At 38.6% G+C, this 19,479-nt stretch overlaps 1 long non-coding RNA gene across 3 annotated transcripts in view; it reads right to left on the bottom strand.

Annotated features, from left to right (window-relative positions):
* Positions 1–19,479, bottom strand: part of LOC108617450 (uncharacterized) — a 75,626-nt gene that overhangs the window by 35,886 nt on the left and 20,261 nt on the right. For all 3 annotated transcript variants that reach the window (XR_016270526.1, XR_016270527.1, XR_001916103.2), the window contains exon 3: positions 10,810–10,872. This is a non-coding gene — a long non-coding RNA (uncharacterized LOC108617450). The remainder of the gene's footprint in view (positions 1–10,809; positions 10,873–19,479) is intronic.

The raw sequence follows: 19,479 nt of genomic DNA, 5'->3' as shown, positions 1-19,479 counted from the left end.
CAGGCGGAGCATGGCTGGCACTCAAAAACATTGTGTAGTTATTCCTCGCCTCCCCAGACCCACCGCCCGCACGCCTTTGCGGAATGTGTTTTTGCATTTGACATGCCATTGTGTTTGTCCACAGGGTTAGAGGGGGGGGCTGAGCATTTAAGTTTGCTTGTCTGCTGTCCGTTACAATTCAATGTGTGTGTGAGTGTGTGTGAGTGTGCGTGGGTGTATATGTGTGTGCAATTGACATATGGTTTCTTTAGAGTATTCGTTTGTCTATTCCCACCCTACCTCTGTCGCTCCCCTCTGTCTATCTCTGTCTCTCTCACACTCCACCACTCTCAGTGCTTTGTAAATTTTGCATGAAATATTTTATTTGAAATGTCCTACATAGTATTGCAGAGTCCTGCCACTTGTTTCTATTCCCACAGTTGCTGCAGCTGATGGGCATTTATTGATGCAGCTCAACCCTCGCCTCCTGCCCCGGCGAGCAGAAGTCAAGCAGTTTGTAAGCTGACATTATCAAGATTAATTGAGGCTTCCTATATATTGCAGTATTTGAATATATAGAAATGGTATTCATGCGACAGTTACAAGGCGCTGAGCCAGGTATTTCCGTGTGCATTTGCATTTGACATTTATGAGCCGCATAAATCTTGCGACAACATCGGCTTTTCGACTAATTGATTAACAAATTGCACACAACATCGCAGCTTCTACTCGCTTGCCGAATGTGCGAGAGCTTTACAGCTTGTAGAAGTAAGACAAAACATTTCAATAAATATTTAAATTTAATAATCAAATTATGTTGCAGCAATTACGAGAAAAGTAAATGAAAAACTGCGGGGAGTGCGAGCGCGCGAGCGCCCCAAGCACAGTCGAGAAAAATCAAATTGGGCAAAGCTGCTCCTGCTGCTCCTGCTACCCCTGCTGCTCCTACTGCTGGGGTACGAAAAGTTTTTGCCAGATTGGCATGCTGGAAATTTTTAGACGCACCCGCAGGAGAGCAGCTGCCAAGTGCAGGGCAGAAAAAATAGCCGAGGAGCAGATGAAAAGTAAAAGGCGAAGCTAGATAGAAAGTGTGGCAGAAGGCAGAAGGCAGAAGGCAGAAGGCGGAAGGCAGATGGCACAGACAATGATAATGATATTTTCCTTATTCCAGCAGGAGGGATGCTCCAAATTTATGCGCCAATGCTTTTTCTGCTTTTCGACCATATTACATATTCATTAAATTGCAGCGAGCGGAGGCTGCCTGCCAATCTCGGTTGAAACGCTCTCAGTAGGCAGCTCAACTCAAGCATCAATGGCAATGCCATCTCCCTTTCCCTACCCCTCTGTCACTCTATATCTCAGCTGGTATCTAGTTTCATCTAATTGGTAATCATCGCGGCGCACAGCATCCGCAGCGGCATTAAGAAATCACTGAAATAATGTTGAAATTGAGCTCAAAACTCGTTTGTTCCAAACTGTAGCGGACTGCGTCGAAACTGAGACAATGACGCAATTTGATATTCGCTCATTGCACAAATATATATAAGCATATATACTTGTATAAGTTATGTATATATTGCATATTATACAATATATTGTTTAAGAGTCTCTGAGGCAATGACATCAGTGAATTGCATCATGCGCAGAAAATTTGGAGACATTAGAATATCGAACATGCACTCAATAGCTTCTCATCAAAATCAAAACACAAACAATAATGATGATACTACTTTTGTTTGACTTTGCTTAAGTTAATATTTATATGAGCTTGCAGGTTGATAATATTCCAAACTTAAGAGCTGAGCTGATTTACAAATAAAGTAATTTTAATTAGACCTGGAGAAAAGAACAAGTGAAGCTCATTCAAAATTCTAAAATGAAAAGTGAAGTTAGACAGTTGAAATAATAAGATATAAAGTCAATTTAAGAGACTCTAATAAAAATCATAAAACATCTGTAAAAAGACACTTAAGGTAAATAAATTCAAATAAACTCCAATTAATATTGAAGTGAAGTCAAAAAAACTAATTATTTGTTTTTCTATCAAATAATTTTAACAACTATATTTAGCTAATTTATGTTTAAATAATTAGCTATCTAGCTGATTATTCTCTATATTAATTGACATAGAGAATAAACACATAAATAAATAATTATTTTTGCATAAACTGTGCTGCTAAAACTGTGCTGCTCACTCGTGGCATTTAATCCTTCTTAGATGCCGTCATAGTTTTGCTAAAATAACTAAATAAACCAACAAAGTCAACTAGATAATAACAACTCTTTACGTCTAGCTTTTACACATTTAATCAAAAAGAACGAAAGCCAATAAATAAATAAATAACGCGAAATTAAATTGCCCTAATTGTATTTTTTATTCGGTGTTTATAAAAAAACCGTTGGACAGCTGCTGCCGCCAAGTGTCAATAAATTCTAATAAAATGCAATTAAAGCGCACAGCGCACAACGGCTTTTTAATAGCCGTTTTATGTGGCCGCAGGAGCGTGCGAGCGGCAGGAGCAAAAGGACAAAGGGATTATGGACAAACGGTTGGGCCAAACCGCATATGCAAAATGCGGGGCCATCAGAATATACAAAAATATAAATCAACGCGAAATCAAACGCAATGAAGCATAATTTGTGCGCAGTTCTGTTTGCTTTAAGCTGGGACAGCTAAATAAATTAAGAGTTTACGAAAATGATTTAAATAAATACGTAAATATTTGCGACAAAAGTCAACTGCGAATTATGCTAATTCATAATTGTGTCTATCAAAATATCATTCCGCAAGGCACAAATAATGTATTGCTATTAATGTATAAATCTCGCCAACAAATATGCAAACACATTTTTAAATTATGCACGTCAATTGTTTGCGCAACAAAACTGTAAAAAGTCAATTTAAATTGACGCCGCTATAAATACCTATATATATATATAGATATATATCAATTTATGTGAAAATGCAAAAATATGTAACGAAAAAATAGACGGAAAATAAAATATAAATAAAATAAATTATAAAATCACATGTGATTTAAATGGCTGTTGACGAAATTGTCGCGCTAATTTGTTTGCGGCTAGCAAATGAAATTAAAAAAAAAGATAAATAAAAAATGAATAGTAACAAAAAAATATTAAGAGACAAGCGCACGACTAAGCAATGCTCTCTATTTACTGCTGCAAATTAATTATATATAATTATAAAATACATTTTTATTTTAATCTGTATAATGCATATAACTTGTAATTAATTTCACATTTTATAATATTTATTTTTATATTTTTTTTTTAAATTTTATTTTATTTATTTATTTATTTATATATATATTTTTTTTTGTATGTCATAAATTTTATTATTGGGTGTAACTTCCTTAAAACCTCTAAAAAGAAAGCTGAGTGTGGACGACTATCATAATATATATTTATATATTTACCAATACTTATGAAATCAACGTTATATCATTCCTTTTTTCAAATATCAAATCAATAATAAACATTTTAATTCGAAATAAATCATTATTATACGTTTTATTAAATTTAAATTTAGTTAAATTTCTTTGTATGTTACGATATAGCTTTAATGTTTTGTCAAAAATCCTTTAAGAATATAATTGCCTAAATCAGATTTTGTGACCTTTTCAAGAAAGTCTTATACATTTATACATACATCTAATTCTGTTAAAATAAAGAATTTGCAATTATATCAGAGAAGTGCCTAGAACACATAACTCTTAGGGATGCATAACAAATTACTTGTTTATCATATAAAGCTCTCATTTAAATATATAAAATTCTTAATTTCTTTTCGATATCTTCAGCGTTTACAGGGTATTCAAAAGCTCTAACATATGCGGACATTTTTAGGATATAGCCGTGGCAATAGCAATTGAGGAGCCAGCTGGGGGATAGGAAGGAAGGCAGCGCAAATGTCGGAAGTGCACGCAAAACGGGCGCAATTAAACAATCAGCACAACAATTACAAAATGTTGACAATGTTGTGCGAGTGTGTGTGTGTGTGTGTGTGTGTGCGGTTTAAATAATGGCCAAGGCAAGTTGATAACGTTGACAATGTTAGCAGCAAGTTTGTGGCATTAATTTATTATAACCGAATGCACAATAAACTGACTGCAAGTCCAATTGTTGGATTGCGGAATTTATGAGGCACAAAGCCAAACAATATTCCAATTAGTTGCATGTAACAACTTGCCACAAAAGTGAGGCAGAGGTAGAGGTAGAGGCAGAGGCAGAGGCAGAGCAGATGCAGAGCAGAGGCCGAGCAGAAGGCGCAATGCATTGTCAACAGCTAAAAACCCATCGTAAGATTAACCAAATGTTTGCCGAGTGCCTCAAGGCAGTTCTTGAAGTTCTGTTACACTCGCAGAAAATACATTGACATTGCAAGTTTGAGCTTAATCTATATACAATACTTTGATTAACATTGTCAGAAACGTATTTCGACTGAATTTCAAGAATTTTATGAGCAGAAATATAATTGAATATGAGAAATAATAATTTAAAATTGATTTATTTGCAATATAATTTTAGTATAATTTGTATATCTAGGATTATCCTTAAATATACTAAATTTTAATTTGATATTCTGCTTAATTTTTTGAGTTTCTAATATCTACAGTAACTTTGATTAATTTCGAGAATAAAACAACAGAAACATTAAAAAAACTTTATTTTTTTAATTTGTTTTAAAGAGCCACAAACGGTTTTCAAGGATTTGTAGCTTAGTTCAAAAATATGAAGGATTGTGTATTATTATTTTGGTATTAATTAGTAGCAATACGAATAGAACATAATAGAGCAATACTTGTAATATTAATTTTACATAAATAAATTGTTGTTAACTAAAAACTTAATATACATATATTAGCTGTATCTATTCATTTCTAAAAATATTATAAGTCTAACTCACATGATTTTTGGCCAAGTGCATTGCTAGAGTTTGCTGCTAAGTTGTTTCAGAGCTGGGCTCTTCAAATGATTGATATGTTAATATGAAGCATGCCGCTGCAGCCTGAGAAGCCGGAGAAGCCTCAGCAGCTTCTCAGCGCAGCCTGAGCATCAGCCACTGCTGCTGGCATTTGCATATAGACATCATATGCAAATATGTACCGCAATCTAAAGGATGTGCCTTCAAAAAGTATCTGCGAATTTGCGAATATGTGTGAGCAAAGTGTGTGTGTTTAGGCATGTGTGTGTTTCTTTTAATGTATGCATATGCAAGATGGCGTCGCTCGCACACCATATACCTCATTGCAGCTTGTCTCATTTTCCATTTTCTACATTTTTCACATTTCATTTTTTATGCTCGAAAATTGCTTTATTAGTCGCGTCGCCGACGTCAAAAGTTCTTGGATATACATATACACATCTCCTTAAATGAATATGTATATATATGTACAAGTATATATTGCTGCCTAAATGCCTAACGAGCAGCTGTGTGGGCGTGGCACCGCCTCTGCTAGTTATATAGTCTGCACAACCGACATGTGACTGAACGACTAGCTGAGTAACTGTCTAGCTGACGGACTTGTCAAAGGCAGCCGCAGCAGCAGCAGCAGCAAGCAGCAGCAGCGACAGGGACAGCGACAACGGCAGGTGAACTCCTTGTTGTTGTCCTGTGACAACGACGACAGCTTGACAAACGAACAGCAACAGCAACAATATCCAGTGTAAAAAATGTTGCCTTTTGTTATTGTGATTTGCGCTGATTTGTTGCCCGGGCGCTGCGTCATGCGCCTTGTTTTTTTCAGGCGCTCAGGTCTTTGGGTCAGCGCCATAGAGAAAGCCAGGCGAGGGGCGGGGCAGTCAAAAAACTTTCTACACACACACACACACACACACATACAGTGGCGGCATTTCCTTTTTATGTTTGTTATGCCCATGTCCTGCCATATGTCCTTTGTATCAATGCGGGCATATAACCTATTTGTGAGCCTATTCCTATATATGGGTGTGTGTGTGTGTGGCTGTCCTTGTGTGTGCTCTTTGATTATAGCGTTTTGGATGTAGCTGTTGTGCCTTTGGCTGCTGCTCCTTCTATTTGTGTTGTTGCTCCTCGTCCCTAAGCTGATTTACGTGGATTGTACATGTGTGAGTGTGTGTGTGGGTGTTTGTCTTTTTTGCTCTGCACAAATGGGCGTATGAGCGATATTTTTTTGTGTTGGCCTTTTTTTGTGTGGCTGGGTCTCTCTTGTCTGGCTTTTGTACAGTGTTTAGTTGCTGGCAACAGTTGATTGATTGATTGAACGTTTTGATAAGTGCTGTCACTGGGTTAGCTACGTTTTTTATTGACTTGTCTGTGGCTGAGTTTTTAGACCGCATCCATCCACACATCCACTTGTATTCTATCTATTGTGCAGAGCCCAAAAGACTCTAAGCTTTATCCAAACGAAATTGCAGCACAGCTAAGTTTTCTCTTGCAGGCTCGGGCAGCAGCACAAGTCAAACATAATTGACCACAAGCCAAGGCAAATGCTGGCCAAGCAGAACCCAAAGGGATTTTGTTAAAATATCAAAAACCAATCTGAACAAAGATTGCTGAATAATATGCTACCCTTCCATTGCCAAATATTAAAGGGTTCAATTTTAAGTCAAATGCCAAATACTATGTAAGATTTAGCAGAAGTAGACCTGACTTAAGATAAGTGTTAAAAATATATTTTATTGCACTTGAAGTTGAGCTTATCACGCTTTATATTGGGCAATCTTTTAATTTCAATGAAATCATCTTCTTATTATCACGTCATTATGGATTTGACTGAGTAACTATTATTATAACTTCTTCTTCTTCGCTTTCTACTCAATTATGCACTGTCGTTCAGCTCATCCACGGCCTCATCGCTATCAATATGTTTAACTATCGATCGATATACAACTATTCGCTTTAACCTCTTATTGGTCAACTAAATTATTTATTTACAAGTCAGAATTGATATAACATTAAAACGAACTTATATATTAATTCCTCAATAAATAATATGATTGATAAAAAGGAAAAGGAAAATATATAAGATATCAATAATTACAAAAACAAAATGAATTCTGAGAATTGAAAAACCTTATATCCCCCGCAGTCCGTCTATCAAAATCCTTATAGCTACACGGCTTCAGTAGGATGGGTTGCTAAGTCTGAGAAGTTGTTTCCAATACTTTAGCTAACAACTCTGTACATACTAAATTATTAAATAGGGCTTTGTATTGCTAAAGTTTTTAATAAACGTGGGCGTGCTGCAGTAGCTTAATAAGCGTTTAGCTGAGCAACTGCAATCGACAATTGAGACATAGCCCCAAGCCCTACCCCACTTGAGGCACATGCTCGAAGGCAAAGACACATGCAAAGGAAGACAGAGAGAATGAGAGTGAGGGAGTGAGCGAGTGAGCGAGTGAGTGAAAGAGAGAGAGGCACATTACTTACACTCGGACTCGCTGGCCAAGTGGTGGCAGGCAGCGTGCACTTAAGTAAACTGCACGAGTGCCTGTTCGACGTCCGCAAGATTTGTGGGACAGGGTGGCAACGCTCACAGACTGCACTCGAAACGGATTTCCTTGTTATGCCCAGAGCGAGCGAGAAAAATAGACAGAGAGAGAGAGAGAGGGAGAGAGCGAAAGGAGGAAAGGGTAGAAAGCCAACTCTTGGGCATAAACTTGTACGCAAAAGTTTCATTCATGCACTTGATAGCACCTAATGCAGTCAAGGATTGAAATTGAAGCGGGTGCTGCTGCTGCTGTGGGCGTGTCTGGAGTGGGCGGCTGTGGCCGGGCGCTGCCTGTGAAGCGGCGCAATTAGTACGCATCGATAGACACGCGCCTGCACTCGACACCAGCGAGCACAACAAAAGCGAGCAATCCAAGCCAAATGCTAATTAAGTGGCTGGACAAAAGCTTTTGCTTTAAGAAGCTGACTCCTGCTGCCTGCCACACATGCCACACTTGCCACACTTGCCGCACTTGCCAGCCTTGCCAGCCTTGCCAGTTGCCACATGCCACACATGGCGCTGAAACAGCCATATATCATAGTCAGCTCCAACTGTGCTCAAAAAACCAAGAGCATTATACGAAAGCGCACAAAAATTATGTACACGAGCGGGTCAGCTGCTGCTCGTGCGACCATTACAAATGTGAGCATTTTGCAACACTGGTCGATTTTCTGGTACTTTCAGCAGCACGCATGCCGCAACTTTCGGCACAATTAATGTATGCAGAATTTGTTTAATTGACGACTCGCATGCCATAACTTATATGCCAACACACACACACACAATTGCAGACACAAAAGTCTGAGCTTTTGGCAAAAGTTGGGCAGAATTGGCCAGAGAAAGGGTATGAGGCAACGGGTAACGAGGGCTTGTTAATTGCATTGCGCTTGACATGCATGAAATGTCTTGGCGAGGTAGGCAACGCAATACCCTGTAAAGAAAGAACGTTTAATGCTTGGCCAAAAACTTCTTCGTATGTAGTAAATACTGAGATGCTTTTGGAATAGTTTAATGAAAAATAGTTGAAGATTAATACTATTTTTCATTTTAGCTCTCAATTTATTTAATAAATTTTCAAAATTCAAAATTCTTTGAATACTTTTAGTATGCTTTGATAGAAATATACGCAATTCGAGTTTCTTTTCAGAAATAAAGGAGTAGGTGTGTGTGTGTGTGTGTGTGTGTAAGAGGGAGAGAAAGAAAGGAAGCTTTTCTATATTTCATGTTAATTCTTCCAGTGAATACTGAACAATAAGAGTTATAAATGTAAAAAAAAAATAATAATAATAATTTAAATTTTATTACATACAGCTTGCAGTTTTCATACCCGACGTTCAAAATGAGTTGTATAACTATATAAATGATATATATACTACGCCAGACTTATTTTTACATTATATATTTTCATGGATCATGAAAGGCAGTAAGAATTAAAAATATTGTAAATTTGTTTACAAACTCTAAATTTCTTTTCTCTAATATATATTATATCATATATAATATATGTGTATGTATACATTTTTCTTGCTCTATATAAACATATATAAAACATATTCAATTCATTCATGAGTATTATTCTTATTATAAATTTCTCTCTCTCTATATCTTGTGTGCTGGACATATACTAGCTAATTCAATACCCATTGCCTTCAGGGCTGCAATTTGGCTTTGGCAGAAATTCAACTTTCTGGCAGCATGCACTTGGCCAGAAGGCATCGGACAGAGTCGTCGCCCCTTTGGGCCGTCTAAGCGAATTTGCCAGTTAACGTTAAAGTTTTTGTCGCCTGTGCGTGTCGCTGCAGTGAATAATAAGGCAAGGCAGTAAAGGAGAAGCGGAATAAAGTAATATAAAAAGTAAAGGGAAAACACAAGAAGAGCAAAGTTTTTAACGGCGAAGCCATTTCATGCTCATAAGCATAACTTTGCAATTTAAGAGTTTTGGAATTTTGGGAATTCGCATGCAAAAAGCACAGCTCGAAGTGGAGCGTGAAAATGTGTGAGGGCAGCCGAGGCGAATAATTTGTTGTTAGCTCGAGCTAAGTTTTGGCTTAAAGTTCGTTTGGCTGCGGCCAACTTTGCTTTACAATCAATTATGAGTGCAGGTTGAGTGGAGAGTATTGTTAACCTGTCCGGCACACATTTAAATGCAATTTAATGCAATTTATGGCCTGTTGCCAGGCTTTATAATGCGTTAGCCAGCGCCACAGCCACAGCCAGAGTCAGAGCCACAGCCAGAGCCAGAACAACAGCCCTTATTAAAAGCGGAAACAATGCGCACTTCCGCCTCAATTGTGCAACTGCAACCTGCACATGTATGCTTGCATGTGTGTGTGTGTGCCATAGGACACGCAAATGAGCACTGGTATAATGTGCATGCATTATTATTCATGTTGTTGGCGCTGATAAAGTAAAAAAATAAAAAAGGGAAATAAAAACAGCCACACGAACAAGAAGCGCCACTACAACAACAGCACAAACTTAACAATTTATAGCGCTCTCCAGCCCCCGACTACAGCGAGCTACGCCTCTTTTTGGCTTTATGCATAGACCAAGAGGGGGAAGGGGGGGTGGGGAAGGGGAAAGGAAACCACTTGGCCGCGCTTAAATTACCAGCCATAAATAAACAGCGTTCAATTAATATGGCCAAAGAAAACTGCGTGTGTAGTTGCCTTCTGCCAGCCTTAGTGAAACGTTGCGTATACGCAGCGTATTCCATGAAAAGAAATGCGAAAGGCATTGGCTGGGGCAGACAGCCCGAAGAGTTGGCACTACTATCATAAGCAGCCACATCAGCAATAAACAGCGCAGCTTACAAGGAGAATGCGATATGAATACAAGTTCAACTTGAAATAATGCTCTCCAAAGGATCTGTTCAGCTATTCTTATCTCTATTGTTTCGCGTCGGCTTGGTAATAGTGTTCTTTAGTTGCAAACTTTTTGATTGTAATGTGTCGCAAAGCTGAGCGAAATTATGTAATATTGAATATGAAAGATTATTCATATAAATATTTGTTTTTAAGAAAATGTAATCGATTTTTGTTTAAAGAAAATCGAAGGAAAACGTTTAAGCATGTGACATGAAGCATAATTTATTAAAAATTGACAGCGACAACATGACCGAGTGATTGACATATGGACTGATGACTGACTGATTGATGATGGATCAACTCACTCATTGATTGATGGTAAAAACGAAGTCTATCATAGAAAACCGAACTGTGCACAGAAGACATTTTCTATACACGAATATCTTTACTCCCACGAACTGAAAATCTATAGGGCATTATCTATGCCAAGCAACACACATATCTACATATGTTTATACACAAATTCTTACCTCATTTACAAGCATGTGTGTGGCTTATTGTTGGGAAACTGCTTCGTCAGCTCGTAGTCAGATCTGAAATGGAAATAAGTGAAATATGACGTTAAATATTTGATCTAGAAATGAGTCCAACCTATAGTTTTATCTATATATATACACACATCTCTGCGTTTCATTTTTTGGCTTCTTATTCATTTTATTCCATTTCGAATTAACATAAAAGTCGCATTTATCAAATTGCGAGGCAAAACTTTAGAAAATAAGGAAACCAAACACAGCCAAGAAGGGGTTGCAGCAAGCCAAACGCCCTCTGTGCTAGCCACGCCCACTTGTAAGACACACGAAACTAAAGGGAAGCAGGGAAAAGAAAAAATAAACTGAAACGTTGTCAAATGTTTGCTTTTATCAAAGGGGACACTTTTAGTTGGCATTTTGTGTTGTGATTTAGATGAAATTTCGCATTTTCTTTGGTTTTTCTTATTCTCTGCGAATTCGTACGATGCGGATTTGCTCGGCCGCACTCTGAATGGGTTCAAGGGATCAAAGTGCTGTTTAAGCAGCCGTTCTAAACTCATTTGACCATTTTAATGTCGTTTTAAAGACAACAAACTGACACAAAAAGGATGTGCCTGTAAGGCACACACACACACACACACATACATACGAATACACACACGCACACAGCTGGGTAAAACTTGTCGTTTGATTTTGTGTGTTTGGGTTTTGTGGGGAGAGCCAAATATGCTGTCATCACGATTATCCTTAACGTCGTATGGCTGCCAATACCAGTTGTTTCCTCTTCCGTTATAACAGCAGCAGCACACACACACACACACACACACATGACACTGCGGATGTGTAAGAAATTTGTAAAACGAGCCACAACCCCAATATAAGAGATAGCAGCTGGAGAGAGACATACCAATAGAGCGAGAGCGAGAGAGAGAGGGAGAGAGAGGGAGAGAGAGAGAGCTAACGCTTGGCATAAGCCAAAAGCCAGTACAACAGTCAACTATAGTCTGACCTGCCACGCCTCTGGCTTCCTGCTGCCTGTCCCCGTCACTCATTGCCTGTCCCCGCCCTCAGCCCACTTCGACTTGTTCTGGCCTGATTGCCAAAATGTGCGTTCTTCTAGCAGCAAAAAAAGGAAAAAATAAAGGGGCTTTCTTCTATACCGTTACTCTACAGCTCGCCCCTTCATTTCACTTTGTTGTCTGCTAATTTTTGGTATTTTTCTGCTGCTGTTGCTATTGGTATTTTGTCAGCCTCCGCTTCCTCTTCTTCTTCATTTGCGTATTTTTATTCACTTGGCGAACTTTTGCTTTGCCGTTTCATGCATAATTCTTTTCTTTTTTTTTTTTGCTTTTTGTTTTTCTTCCTTTATTTCATTTCAGTTCACTTTTGAATTCTTTTCTTCTCATTTTTTTCTCGGTTGCAAATTGAAATTTAAAATTTATGCAAATTGTGCTGTCAACCCCAAAAGGGTTCTCATGATGGTGCAGGAAATGGTTATTGCCACACACACACACACACACACACACACACACACAGAGGGAGAGAGAGAGAGAGACACACATTACAGTCCGATTTCGAGCTTCAATTTTGCTGTCATTTAATGGTGTTGGTAATTGTGTGAGTCCGTCTGTCTGTCCGCTTGGCCGACTGTCTGCCTGACTTGGCGCACAAATTAATCGAAATTAAAGTTTCAGCTCAGCTTTGCTGTGAACATTTTTTATGGCATACTTTGTGGCGTCGCAGCGCTAACAAGCCACGCCCAGACGGCACGCATTAGCAAGGTTGATGAGAAGCATGAGAAGGCCGAGAAGCAGGCCTTATCTAAAATCCTGGCACGCTATTCAAGTCCACAGCTCCAGTGACCAGACGAGCCATTCAGCGGCTTAATCACAGCACAGCACGCAGCCACGCCCCTCACGCTGCAGCCCATGTGTTACGGAAGCAGAGGAGAGGTGGGGCCGTTACTTCAGCGTCGCCGCGTGCAATTAATTAAAAACAAACAAATTTCAGAAATGCACGGCAGTATCGCGCCTCAAACCCCGCGCCACCTCTCCAGGAGCTGTCGATGAACAATGAGGGGGCAGACATCGGGTACAGTGGGTACAAGCCATTCAGTGTGGACAGCATGGTCAAGCAGGACACTGACCAGAGCACAGCTCTGCAGACAGCAGGCAGGAGCAGTAGGAGCAGCAGGAGGAGCAGAAGCAGCAGGCAGTCGCCAGGCAGGCGACAGGCGACAAAAGTTGCTGCTCTAAGCGTTTTTTAATGCAGCGCAGCGCACAGATTTCAGCCTCGCTATCCTGCTCCCTCCCTCCTCCTCTGTCACTCGCCCTCTCACGCTCTTGCTCTCCAGTGTCCTGTCTCTGGTAATTTCGTTTTATTATTTTGCAGTTTTCTGTGTCGCTACTCGACGCTGTGTGCTCTACTTTGTAAATATTAAATTATGAACAAAAAAACCTGTAGAAGGAAAGGCACAAAAAAAGCCCCCAAAGGCAAGTGAGCGAGCAGCCGCAGCCAGAGGTTTTTTATACTATTATTATTATTTTTGGCTCTTTTTTCGACTTTTTATTTTTTTGGCCCACTGTCAACGGCAGCTGCAGCCAACAAAAGCAAAAGGCAGCCAAAGAAATCAGATAACTGTTATGGTTATGGACCATAATAACTGCAATCCAGGTGAGACCAAGAGACACTGAGACAGTGAGTCGGTGTCCTCTCTGCACAACTGCAGTAATCTGGGCCTCGAGCAGTGCTTAGACGACAGCCGCAGCTGCATCTGCTGCGTATACGTAACGCGCATTACGTATACGGATACGTATACGTTATGTGCGCCATTTAAACCAGCCAGAACTACAGCCTGTGCCCATTTGCTTTAACAATTACGTGACATTCGCAGCAACTAGCCATATTTCTATCTTCCTCTCTACCCTTCACTCCTCTCTCTTTGTCTCTTTCTATATAGCTCCTTCTCTATATATCTAGGTTTCTACACACACATTTGGCACACCGCGTTTCACATTCGCGCAGCATGTGCACCAAATGACCAAAGCTGAGGCGTGGTCACTTCTAGAGCGCTTTTATTATGGCCACAACCTCAACTACCTTGACAACAATATGCGTTTTATTCCCAAGAAAACAACGTGAAAGCGAAATAAGAATGAAAATCTAGCATAATCTCTTTTAAATATTAAATCCTCCAAGAAAAAAAATGTAAAAAAATAAAAACATTTAATAAGTCACGAAAGGAATATTCTTTAAGAAAACATAACTTTTCTATATGCTTAAAAAAATATTATTTGAAGCATATTAATATATATTTGCAATAAAATAATTAAAGGCGACGTTAAGAAAAGATGATTATAATATTAATAAAAATAAAAATAAATATATAGTTAATATTATATTATATAGTCCTTAAATGGTTGTCCATATTTAACGGACCCATCTGGCAACCCTATATCAATACGCAGTACAGGTTCAAGGCGGATATTTCAGGAATCATTCTAATAAGGTCTTTAAGACACTGCAGAATGGATAAATAATCTACATAATCCAACCTGAAAGAGCGACCGCTAGAAAACCTCCAGTTTTCAAAGAGTTGCCCAAGCTTTACAAATACTGCCAGCAATTTCTCTCAGTGTGGCAACACATGATACGCCACTGATGACCATCGAGCTAACTGCTTTAAGTGTGTCGCTAGTTCTCGACTCTTCGTGGCTCTGACAACGACTCCGCCTCGTTTGACAGTAATACGTAAAAAAAAAAAGAAATGCACAAACCAAAAATGAAAAAAAAAAAAAAAAAAATTGTAAAAACGAAAATTAAAATTGAAAACGACAAAAAGTTGCGACCGCATCCGGAACAGGCCGCGACTGTTGGCCCCGTCTCTGGGTGCTGCTGCTGCTGCTGCTGCTGTCGTTTGTCCTTTGTCGCATGCAATAAGTGCTAGTTGAGTGGCGGCACTTGAAAGCAGAGCCACACCAAGTACACACACACACACACACATACACTGACTGCTGGTTATTCAATTGGCCAGCTGCATGTGTTTCTGGCGGCGCTTCGGATTACAGTTTTTGGCCCCCGTTGGTGTCGGTGTCGTTTGTTGGTCTGGCGACCTGACGCCGCCATTTCCGTTTCAGCCAGCACGGAAGTGGCAACGAGCTGCCCCTTCTCTCGCCATCAGCCCCTCCTTCACTCCTGCGCCACATCGTCACTCCACCATTCCTTCACCCTTCTCAGTCATCCAACTGTTGGCGTTTCGTGCGGATTTGCTGCGGCCATTGCATACCAAATGTGTTGCATACATTTGAGCGCTTTGCAGTAGGAAAATCGACGCGAGTGAATGAAGTAAAAAACCAAAAGAAAAAAAAAGCTCGCTTAGAGGCCGAGCGCCATGGCAATCAAAATGGAAATGGGAAAACGACAGCCAAACACATATAGCCCAGCAATATTTTATTGTTGTTGTTGTATAATAAAAATAAATACAACACCAACTACTATGATCCACATCAGTTCGCGTCGATTCTATTTAAAAGCCCAAAACGGAAAAGAGTAAGAGCAAATTGAAACAGTGGAAAGAACACGTAGCATTATTAAAGAGTTGAGTAATTAGCAAGTAAGAAGAAGTAATTAAAGATCATAGTTCAATCATAAGTATTAGAATAGCTATGCAGATTTAAGGGTGAGCGCCGTTCAAACTTATAGAACAATTGATGTATGTATTTGAAATAACATATTTGAATAAAAGATGGATCCGTTGAATACAGATAACGCTGTATGTAATATCAAAATACATTTTGAACTCTATTATCGTTTTATGAAGTTGGGGTTTAGAAGATAAACGTGTTTTAGTCAGTGCATTTGAACATGGAATTGCTGCGATGCGATTAGTTAGTCAAATATGGCTGAATATAATAACTATTTCCCAATCATCATATAGTTGAATTCTTTATTTTATTTATTTATTTATTTTTAAATATATTTTTGGTGATTGTCTATTTAATAAAGTGCTCTTCAATTTGTTATACTATATCAATCCTATATCTATCCTGTATCTAAGAATTTAAAAATTAAAAAATATTGAAATATTTTTAGTTGTAAAAGAATTTAGCAAATCGATAGTTTTGGTACATTTATAGAGTTAAGGAAAATTAAAATAATAATAAAATGATAATGATTAAAAAAAAATAAATAAAAAAAAAAAACAATTTATATAGTTAAAACGAAACTTTTTAGCTTTTGCTGAGCTTAAAGTCCTTTATATTTTCGATATACATTTCACACTTTGAGGTATTTGAGATTAATGGTTTGCCAATGAGAAAATTTCACTCAAAATTAAAGAATTTATTTAATGGTTAAATTTAAGTTAAGTAATTATTTTTATCGATGAATTATTGTTTTAAAGAAGTCCTCAATAGTAAAAGGTTCACATTAAGATATCACATTTGCACTGACTGACCTCTACACATATTAAACAGCAGAATGTCTCTTTAAGTTGCATTTCAGCACTTTTGACCCACTGTCCTTGGCTCCACATTTACAGAGTAGCATATGCGGCCTATACCACTACAAGCAGACAATAACAAATGTAATGTCCTTCAGTCGCAGTAAGCCACACTACTACTGTCTGTCTCTGTCGCTCCAACTGCTTTGCCACCACAGCTGTCTCTTTCTCTCTCTTTCGCTTTGAATGGTGGGACCGCGAGAACTGCCACCATTTGCCATTTGGTGTTTCCGTTTCTGCTTAGGGCCTCGTTTTTGCCTTTGCCATAACCGCTGCCGCTGCCTTTGCGTTTGCCGTTGACCGTTTTTAACGGCTCGACTAACTTGGCCATTTAAGCACATTTGTCGTCATTGTCCTGCCCTGCCAGCTTGGCTTGACCAGCGGCTGACAGTGTGCTAATTAGAAGTCCTTGTTGCTTGTGGCCACAACAAAACAGAGGCCCGGTCAAATATGCAGGCGCACAAAACAATGAAAACTACTTTCGGCGCAAAGTCAGGACGTGTGCCAGAGAGAGTGTGTATGTGTGTGTGTGTGTGGGACTGTGACTGTGGAACGTGAGGCCAAAAACTGTGGCCTTTTGTCTCCAATGCTATAAAATGCATGCCAGCACTGCCAGCTGTTGTCCTATCGTCCTTTAGTGCGGCACGTTTTTATGCTTTGTTCAATTATTTTGCAAGGCTTTAATCAGTGGGCGTGGCCAGTTAAGACCTTTATCAAGTGCGAGTGAGCTACTCGCTTAGCCTTTTATGGCTGCAAACCGCAGGAAGTACAAAAAAAAAAAAAAATTAAGAAAAGAAAAGAAAAACAAGATATAAATAATTGCCTTGCTTGCTCAGCTGTAAAAAGCGTGTGTATGTGTGAGTGTGTGTGTGTATATGGGGCATATAAACTGCTTAATGTGGCTGGCATTGTCTTCCAGTGCAACGCACATTTGTCTATGGTCCAGCTCCTAGAGCTGCGGCCCAACCACAAGGAATGCCTGCCTGTTTATCACGAGCTGCTTCTTCTTGCTAGCCGCTGGTAAAATGCTGTACCATGAGCACACACACGCACTAATGAAATTTGTTTATTATGAAAATTCAACGAGGCGGATATAAGCAACTGCCAAGTCAAAGAGTGTGTGTGTGAGAGAGAGAGATAGCAAGAGAGCGTGCTGACCATGTTAATTGCTGTGGCTATGACTGGATGTGGCTGTGGCTGTGGCTGCTGCTCAGCTTATGCCAAGAAATAAGACAAAAATGCTTGTAAATTATTGTCAGAGCTTCGTTATTTGAGCCAAGTTTTAGCAGATATTATCTAAGATAATATCTAACAGCTCGTATCTGAAGCAATTCTCTGATTGCAAACTGCAAATTGTAAATTGCGCGTGCAACTGCATCTAAATAAATATCTAAGGAAATTTATTTGTGCAAGCGGCAGCTAAGGCAATTCCTCTTCTTTCGCAGTGGCAGGCCCTGAGCCCCTCTCAGACGCCGCCTCTGAGTAATTGCGACCCATAAATAATGTGTCTGCTCTGACGCCCTGTCACAGAGCGTCGGCAGGAGGCGAGGGGCGGCGGGTAGTGGCGCATGCAACACAAGGACTTGCAACGTTGCCAGCAATTTCTTTTGATAACTCAATGCGTCGTTTATGCGCTTTGTTTGCCCCGCGCTCAAGCGGAAATGCACAAGGGAGCGAGCGAGAGAGAAAGAGAGAGAGAGAGAGAGAGAGGAAGCCAGAGAATGGCTAAAGCTAAGGAATGGCTATGGGGAAGGGACTGTCAGCCCCCCTCGTTTCGTTTTCCTCCAGTTTAATATCTACACGATTTGATATACGCACGAACAACAACACTTTTATTGCCACTTAAAAGCTGAGCTATTCAAATGGCATTAAAGCTCCGGCAGGCTACGTGAGCTGCTATTAACGTAATACCTAATTTGTATGGATTGCAGCCTTTTCCAAAGAAGTTATTAAAAAGCAAAGAGCTTCGCAGCTCGCAGCTTGGGCTTGGGCCTATTGCTGTCTAATGGGAAGGCAACATACCGGAATATAAATAAAAGTTGAATGGAAAGAGCTAGCTTGTACTACTATTATCAGACTTAATGTCAAATCAATTGATTTTATTTATAAGTAACGGTTTTATTATATTATTTATTTTTTTTTTCTAATTTTCAATTTCTTTAAACCAATTAAAAATATATATATTATTTATTTTTTTGAAAATATTTAATAATTCCAATTTTTTTAATTAATTTACCTAAACGGCTGAAGGTTGCTATTAATGTGTCCTTATATATGTTACGCCAATATATCAAGCTCTCATTTTACATACTACATTTTTGGTAATCCCTATTTCCAAATTCTAAAACCTCTATTTAGGTAACTTTGAAGAATGCTCATTTATTTATGACTTGCTAAATGATTTCCAATAAAATATTGTTTGACAAACTGTAAATGAATGCAATTGGAGCCAAATGTCTCAAAGCTGATTAATAAAAATTAAATTATTTATCTAAACTTAAAAAGATTTTAGTTTTTTTTTTTTTTTTTTACATTGTCTATAATATTTAATATATTTTGTCTAAAATATTTAGTATTGACATTATTCAAATGAAATAAATAAAAAAAAAAACAGAAGCTGTGCTTTTAAGTTTTTCTAAAATATACAGCAGAAGAAAAGCGGCTGCTTGCTTTTGCTCCACACAGTACAAAGAGTTGAGAGTTATTAACGGTTACAGAATTATCCAGGAACTCCTTGCTGAATTTGTCTATAATATTTAATATAAAATGCTACTATTACTATTTAAGCCCGTAGTCAAATTCAAAATATAGGGTATAGGCTCTATTAGTGACTAGACCTTTCAGAGTATTAGATCCATGAAAGATAAATATCCATTCAGCTCTGATAAATGTTTAATTTAACTTTTAATCAAATTCAGATTTTCACTTATAACTATTGATTAACGAGTAACAGCTACCAGCCGTACCCAACCCAAACTCTATTTCAAATGCCAGCTTCTCTCACATTTAGTGCTTCCATGCAGCATTTATAAAATGTAAATGCGAAATGCGAAATGCTCTGTGCTCTTTCTGTTGCTGGCGCTGATGTAGATAAATTGAGTTTTTAGTTTTTCATTTGCATAAATCTGGGAATTTTCAACATATTCATAAATTATGGAGCCATATTT

This window comes from Drosophila arizonae, chromosome 5, assembly GCF_054131065.1.
Source record: "Drosophila arizonae isolate 15081-1271.41 chromosome 5, UAZ_ARI_1.0, whole genome shotgun sequence".
NCBI lineage: Eukaryota > Metazoa > Arthropoda > Insecta > Diptera > Drosophilidae > Drosophila > Drosophila arizonae.
Note: the sequence above shows the minus strand (reverse complement) of the source record. Positions and strands in the feature narration are given on the sequence as shown.